A 7,732-nucleotide genomic window follows, 5' to 3' on the forward strand; every position below is an offset into this window, starting at 1 on the left:
TGTAAAAAAAAAACCACTCTCTCTCTCTCCCACTCCCAGTCTCTCCCTCTCCCATCAATTCCCCATTCCCCCACCGCGTTTCCAACAACCACCAGGGACGGCGAGGGCAAGCTCCGGAGTGGGTGACCACGGCCAGGTGCCAGACGAGCTCCGCGACGGGGCATCGCGGGCAAGCTCCTCGAGGGGCTGCGAGGGCCAGCTCGGCCATGGCACGGAGCGGGCGAGCCAGCTAGGGGCGGCGCGGGAGAGATCCTCCAGGGGTGGCACAGGCGAGGTACGCCATAGCCGGCGCGGGCGACCACGGCGAGATGCTGGCGCCGACGAGCTCTGCGATGGGGCGGCGCGGGCGAGCTCCTCGAGGGGCGGCGAAGGCGAGCTCGGCCATGGCGCGGCTGGGCAAGCTCTAGCCAGGGGCGGCCGCGGGCGTGAGCAAGTACGAACAGTTCCCTCCGGCGAAATTTCCCATCCAGCCATGGTGTATGCGCGTGCATTGTGTTCAGGTCCGTGGGTCTGAGTATGATTGATTCCATGGCTTCAAAGATCTAGTAGAAGATTGCTTTCCTGTTAATCATGTGATTGCTTGCTTTCCTATTGATCTGTGCAACTTAGTATCAAATTTTGTTCCTGCGTGGTTAATTATAGTATTGTGGTATGTGATGATGAACTTCAATTTCATGTCTTACCTGACACTGGTCGTCAGCAGTTGCATGCTTGCTTATTCATGTAACCAACTAAGCAGTCTGATATTTCCTTTTACCATCAAGTGTTGTAATACGTCCACTATCCTAAGATATTGTAAAGCTAAATTTCACTTTCAAAGCATCTTATAATAGTGAACAGAGGCATATTTTCGGATGAGAGACGACAAAAAATGGTGGTGCTTATAATAGTGAACAGTAGCTAAATTGCACGGAGTAGCTATATGTCTGCAATTGCACGAGCAATATTATTGCTTTACATAATTTAACTGTACAGTAATATATGGGATTTTGTTGAAATCTGTTCACTATTATAAGATAGTATTTCCTTTTACCATCAAGTGTTGTAATATGTCCACTATCCTAAGATATTTTGTAAAGCTAAATTTCACTTTCAAAGCACTATAAATTTTGGATGACTTCTTATTTTGCAGGTTTTATGGATTGGGAAGTGTCTGAAGGTTTAGTTATTGAATCCATTAACAGTTTTGCTTCATAACTCTGCAGCCTCTTCATTGGTAAAGCACAATCGCTTGTTAGTACAGTTTGGAATTTTGGATTGTGTCTTTTCATATTTTGACATGCTTCTAGTGCTCTGATTATTCATTGCTGCCTTCTCAGTACACTTAAGACAATTATATCTTCTGAACATTGTTTGGTTAGTTTTTTCACAAGCGGTCATGCTAAGTGCTCTGAATATCTGTTGATGTGCTCGTTTGACAATTTTTTTTAGATATTGTATTATTAGTTCTTATGCGTTTGTTTTACTTGATTGGGTTGGGGTGTTCAGGAAACTTGAGGGTTTCAACTTGTGTTTATTTTAGTTGATGATATCCTGCCGTATATGCATTGTTGGTTTCCACAAATAGGCCAAGAAACTCGAATTTTGTGTTGGATTAGTGGGTATTAACGATCCTCAAAAAATTTGTTGTTCAACTCATAAGCAATTAAGCATTAAAATTTTGTGAATCAATTGGTAATTTAATTTTCTAAAATGTGCCTTTTCTCTATATGTTTGATAGACTCGAATTTAGGATCACTGGACGAGAGTTCAGTATAGTTAATGAAGAAATTTCAGTGGTGGAATTTAGCACCAGTATCCTAAAAACCGGATGTTCCTTTTGTGTCCAGAGCTATGGTGTTTGGAACTTCCTAAAAGCCTCGAGAAAAAGAAACTAAGATAGAAATGAGCTACTGAAACAACAGGCTTTCAATACATGCTCAAGAAAGGATTATAATCATGTAGTTGCACTGCACTATTTCTGCTAAAAGGGGCTTAGTAGTTGCACTGCACTATTTCTGCTAAAAACGCTCAATTTTCTGAATAGGCATAGTGTGTCTCTCTTCGATAAATTCTTCTTGTAATAAGTTGACTTCCATTTAGAGTATTTTTCTGAAATTTATCATTACTCCAGTAGTGGTAGGTAGCCTGATGCCATGCTATTCTAATATAACTTGTTCCGGAGATAATGCTGATGTTGCCTTGGTGTGGACATTGCAGAAATAACATAGGTGTTGGTGGAAGGCACTTCAGTTGTAGGAGGCGGGGTTGCACTCTAAGTCATACAAAATGGCTAGTAATAAAGTTCAAAAAGGTCGACGCCTCTGCTTAGATGCTAGAGGGGCCTATACTGGTGAGTTTCCATATTTTAGCATTATTTTAATGTTGCTTGCCTTCCTTCACTGTTGAGCCCCACGATGAACATTGGATATTTAAACCTGATTTGATAGTTTAGTTTGGCCGTGGGGATCCAACTGTATACCCGGATGTTTGGTACCATAATGGACTTTGTTACTGAGATATAAGATGAGAGATTCAACATAAACATGAATTTTTTCAAGTTTTCGGTTGCAAACCAAATGGAGCCGGAGAGCCTCACACTATTTTTAGCCTGGTAGAAATGACAAATAAAAATCACACATGCTTTATATTTATCATCAGCGGCACCAAAACTGTTGAGCACCGTGCACTGAATGTAAGACTGGACAAGAACTTCGTGAACATGACATTTTATTCATTTTCGGACAATTCATATGTCAACACTTCCCAAATAAATCACACTGATAAATGTCACTGATATACAGAGTCAAGCTCACATTGACATCATTATTCTTTAGTGCTTACAAATAGTCTGAACCTGACCAAAGCCTGCAAATATAATTGAATAATTTTGGACCTACTAAAGTAGCTATACAGATACAATATGAAAGGTGCAAGAAAAACATGGAAGCATCCGAAGCAAGACAGTCTAATTATTACTGACAAAAGAAAACCAATCCAAGTTGCTATAAAATAGTTGGCTGCACACCAAATGGAATTGATAACACACAGTGCCAACTTCTGAACATAGCAGGAGTCACTCACAATATTTTTAGCTTCACAAAAATGACAAATAACAATCACACATGCTTTATGTTTATCACCAGCGACACTAAAACTGTTTAGCACCATGCACTATAAATGTTAAAAATGGAAAAAGACTTCTTGAACATGTCCTTTGTTGTGCATAAAATACAAAAAACAGTGTATAGTCACCGATGAATAGCAAATTGTCCCATGCTTTTATTATAGAGTGGGGATATTGTAAGAAGGCGTTTATATCCAGCATCGACATCCGTCCTCTTTCATGCAAATTGTCCCATGATTTATTACAGAGTGGGGATATTGTAAGGCGTTTATATCCAGCATCGACATCCGTCCTCTTTCATGCTTATATTATATATAGTTTGGTCTGAACAAAACCTGCAAATGAACAAAACTATGGTTAGCATCAAAAGTAGTTATCTAGATAGAACAACATAGATGCAAATAAACTATGGGATTTGGACTCTAAGATGATCACCACAATGGAGCTGATTACTATATATATAAGTACAAGTGCGAAGTATCTGACCTACGATGTAAAGATCTCCTTCCAGATGATGTTCTTCGTGTAGGTATTGACAGGACGCCGCTTCTTTTTGCTTTGAGTAGAGTTTTTTTTCCTTGTTATGAGCATCTGGGATGACAAGAATCTTGACGTTCTTTCTAGCAGTAGATCTAGATAGCGCGACATATAACTTCCCGTGAGAGAACACCGACTCGGGCAAGTAAATATCGACATTAGGTATAGTTTGCCCCTGTGCCTTATTAACCGTCATGGCGAAGCTGAGCCTAACATGAAATTGTTTCCTCTTGAAGTGAAAAGGGAACATCTCATCATCGGAGGGGCAAAGCGGGATCCTTGGTATGAATCGCCCCTCCATGATGAGCAAGAAGTGGGCATGTGGAAGCCCCCTCTTTTGGAACTCAACCACGTACACATGTGCTTTCACCTTGCCAAGGATGTCCTTCTGAAGCAACTTGTCCTTGAGTTCCTCTAGTTTCGCCCTAAAGACACGGCCAACAAGGTCTGGGCGATCTTGAGGTGTCTGCCCAGGGTAGAGCTCGCGGTTGATCTCATCCCAGTTAGGATTGCATGTCATCGTGAGAAAAATGTCCGGCTTGCCATACTTGCGCACCAAGGCCATCGCATCCATGTAGTGACGCCTCTTGTCACCTTTGAAGTTTGAGCACATAGTTCCTAGATCATGAAGGATAAGAGAGCAATGCATATATTCAGAAAGGGCCTTCCTGTTTTATAACATAGGTGAATCCTTTCTTTCATATAGATTCCCATTTTTTTACTTAGACATTACATAAGTGTGCAACGACTGTTTATATAGATACATAGACATGATAACATAATGTAATGGAGAGTCCATGTACAGAAATGAAACGCAATTCTGAATTCTAAAATAGAGTTGAACTATGTTTATGTAGAACCGCATTCAATTGTATTTTTTCCTCGCTTGGTTTGATCTCGTACTCTCTTGTTAGATGTTATTACAAGATAAATTTGTATGCTACATGCAAAGTGATGTTCAATCGATGTTCACTACAGTCTTCTGTATATGATTTATCACAGATGCTTCAATCGAATTTTCACTATTAGGGGCACGTCATATTATTTTCGATATTAAATGTAGCTCGACTTTTTTTATGGATAGGATGGAGCGATGTATGAGAATTCTTATTTTAACTGTTCCAGCATGTATTTTTCTACTTAATGTAATTAGCTAACTAACTATACATTTGTTTTCTGTCACGGAATAAATACTATTTAACTCTGGCTCGCATCGGTGCACAGACATAGGTATTTTTCGCTCTCCTTTCAAAGCTTGATAAAAGAAATCGTCTCATTTGAATTGTATCTAGACACGGAACAAATTCAAAACAAATTTTATGAGACAAAAGGGGTACTTGACTACCAAAGACTAATTATCAATTGACTAATTTATGAGCCGATGCTACGCAGCTAGCCTATATATACACTACCTTAGATTTGGCTAAATATTTCCTTCATTCATCCTTTTTGAAAGTAGCTACATGCATGGTGCATGGCTATAGGCCCATAGCTAGCCTGCAGTGTTACACGCCAGACTAATCGCTTGATACATACAAGCAGATTAGTGACCAGAACCGGATGGTGAAGCAGATTAGTAGATCCACGTCCATGGACGATGCATGTTGCAGGGTACATGGTGGATTAGCTATTTAGATCAGTTTGATCAGCTCGGCCAGCGGTTCACTAACTGTGTTATCATTAAGTATTAGTGAATATCTGAAACTATATGATATGACAGATATGTATTTGTTCAAACCATGATTACTGCAGTAATCCTTGGTCAAGGGAGAAGAATGAGCTGCAAAAGATTTTGCAATTCCATGAAAGATACATCTTTATTTTCAATACAAATGCATGTACTTTCAACCCAATTTAGAGGGTAGACAATCATATTAGGGTCTACCCTAATATTTCATTAGTTCAATTCACCTACATGCTACACTATCTATATGGCAGTGGCAACTAACATGGAATATCCTGCGATGAGAACCATGAAACCTCTTATATTAGTGAACTATTAAAACATTATGATCTGACAGTGGTATTTGTTCAAACCATGATTAGTGCAGATTCTCGCATGATGGGAAGTTGTTCAAACAAAATGCATACATCTGGTGATCCGCATGAGAGTCAAATACATACAATTTGATACCTTTTTCTGGTGATCCGCTGTTTCCTGGTGGGGAATTCTTCAAACAAAGTGCACCTCTAAATTTCCCTGTTGATCCGCATGATAAAATCTGGAAAGGTATGAAACAGCAAGTTTCATCAACAATTTGAAAACTGCATACAACCTAGAGGTATGGTTATGTACCTTTAGTCTCCTTGGCGATCTGACGATTTCTCTAGCATAACAATGGTTCAAGGTTCCCTTTATATTCAGCACGACAAAGCACGGCTGTGCGATTAGGATTATATTCCGATTTTGTTGATCCGCAATGATGGAGTTTCCTTCAAAATGTGAGAGATCCCTGAAATGGCTGGACGGTTTCTTTTGAAATCTGTAATTTCCGTTCCTGTAGCCATGAATTTCCTTTCCTGTGCGATTAGGATTATACCGATTTTGTTTCCTTACAATGATGCGTTGGACTTTCTTGAAATCTGATTGTTTCCTGCGAGCTACGATTTCCTTTCCTGTAACTATTCCTTTAATTTCCTTTCTTGTAACCATTCCTTTAATTTCCTTTCCTGGGCGGTGATTTCCTGGGCGGTGATTGTTTCATGCGATCATAATGAAAGGTGGTAGCGGGATTTGTGGAGATGCAGTTTTAACCTCTACCGTAATTTTGGGGAGAGGGGCATCGAGCTGGGATGGTTTGGAAAGCTAGCGATACAAGTGCATGTTCGTTGGCATGAGCTGGGATGGTTTGGCAAGCTAGCGATATAGGTGCATGTTCGTTGGGCCTGGCCCATGTGGGGACGACGGAGACGACGAAAGGAACGGGGACGACCAAACGTATTGGCAGAATACGGAAACAGTTTAGACTTTTTAAGTAGTAGAGATGCTAATCACGGCAAACCACGGCTTACTTAAATTTTGCATCGGCCCAAAATATAAGACCTTCTTATATTTCGTTAGTCGGCAACTTACAACTTTAACTGTAATTTATACATATGACATATCCCAAAATTGTATAAATACATATGAGATGAAAGAGATTTGCAAAACAAATGTATTACTATTTATACATTATCAATCCATATAAGGTATGATATATTAGTAAGAAAAATGCCAACCCACGTGCATCAATTTAACCAGAATATGTGCTTTGCTTACAACTTGCAAATCGTGAATTAAGGATCATGATATAGCCCTCCACGAGCCTTCCCGTAACTTCGTGACTGTGGACGTTAGGTTATCGTAGGTGGATTTTTTTTATAAATTGCCCCATATATTTTTCTTTGTTCCCACTCGATGGTCCTCCATCACACAAAAAGACAAATCAAATCTTCTTATTTCCCACAGATCCCACAGAGGGGAGGACCTTGTGTGCAATGCGCTATGGAGTCGAAACACTGGTGGTGGGGTGGGAAGCGCGCTGGTCGGCGTGCACCGTCCCAGTATTGCTCCTCAGTTGCTGCTAGCATGTATCCTTGAACACCGGTGCGCTCCTTTCCACTCCCATCTCCACCACGGAAGCGCTTCGGCCCTATCCACCATGCGGTCTCATCTCCATCTCCATTCACATCGCCACCACTAGCTCCCTCCTCTTCTCTCTCTCAATTCACCCTCGTGCTAGATCCCGAGTGCACGCGAAGTAGCTGCACCCTGTCCGCTCTATCCTATTCCCAACCAACTCAGTCGCCTCTTCCCGAACCTCACACACGCGCGCGTGCAAGACTGCATCGACCATGCTAATTACCTCCATCTCCAAGAACTCCGGCTCACCTTGCCAAGCATTTGCCCCTGCATCTCCTCGCCGCCTCGAGCTCTACCACATGCACATGCATCGCTGCCGCTCAGTCATCCCGACGCTTGCTAGCTCGGTCCTTCTCCATCATGGGCAGCCGACAGCTTCTCCGCCAACGTCGCACACTCGTCTACGCATGACCGCCACCTCGCAGACGTCTTCGACCTCATGCATGCCGTCCTCCACCAGAAAATTG

At 41.5% G+C, this 7,732-nt stretch overlaps 1 long non-coding RNA gene across 1 annotated transcript; it reads left to right on the plus strand.

Moving 5' to 3' along the window:
* The first annotated feature begins 5 nt into the window (after positions 1-5).
* On the plus strand, positions 6-6,250 carry LOC139838656 (uncharacterized). Its single transcript, XR_011756350.1, has 4 exons — positions 6-500; positions 1,133-1,216; positions 2,200-2,332; positions 5,695-6,250. It is a non-coding gene; the product is annotated as an uncharacterized lncRNA (long non-coding RNA).
* The last annotated feature ends 1,482 nt before the right edge of the window (positions 6,251-7,732 follow it).

Source organism: Lolium perenne, chromosome 3 (genome assembly GCF_019359855.2).
Source record: "Lolium perenne isolate Kyuss_39 chromosome 3, Kyuss_2.0, whole genome shotgun sequence".
NCBI classification, from domain to species: Eukaryota; Viridiplantae; Streptophyta; class Magnoliopsida; order Poales; family Poaceae; genus Lolium; species Lolium perenne.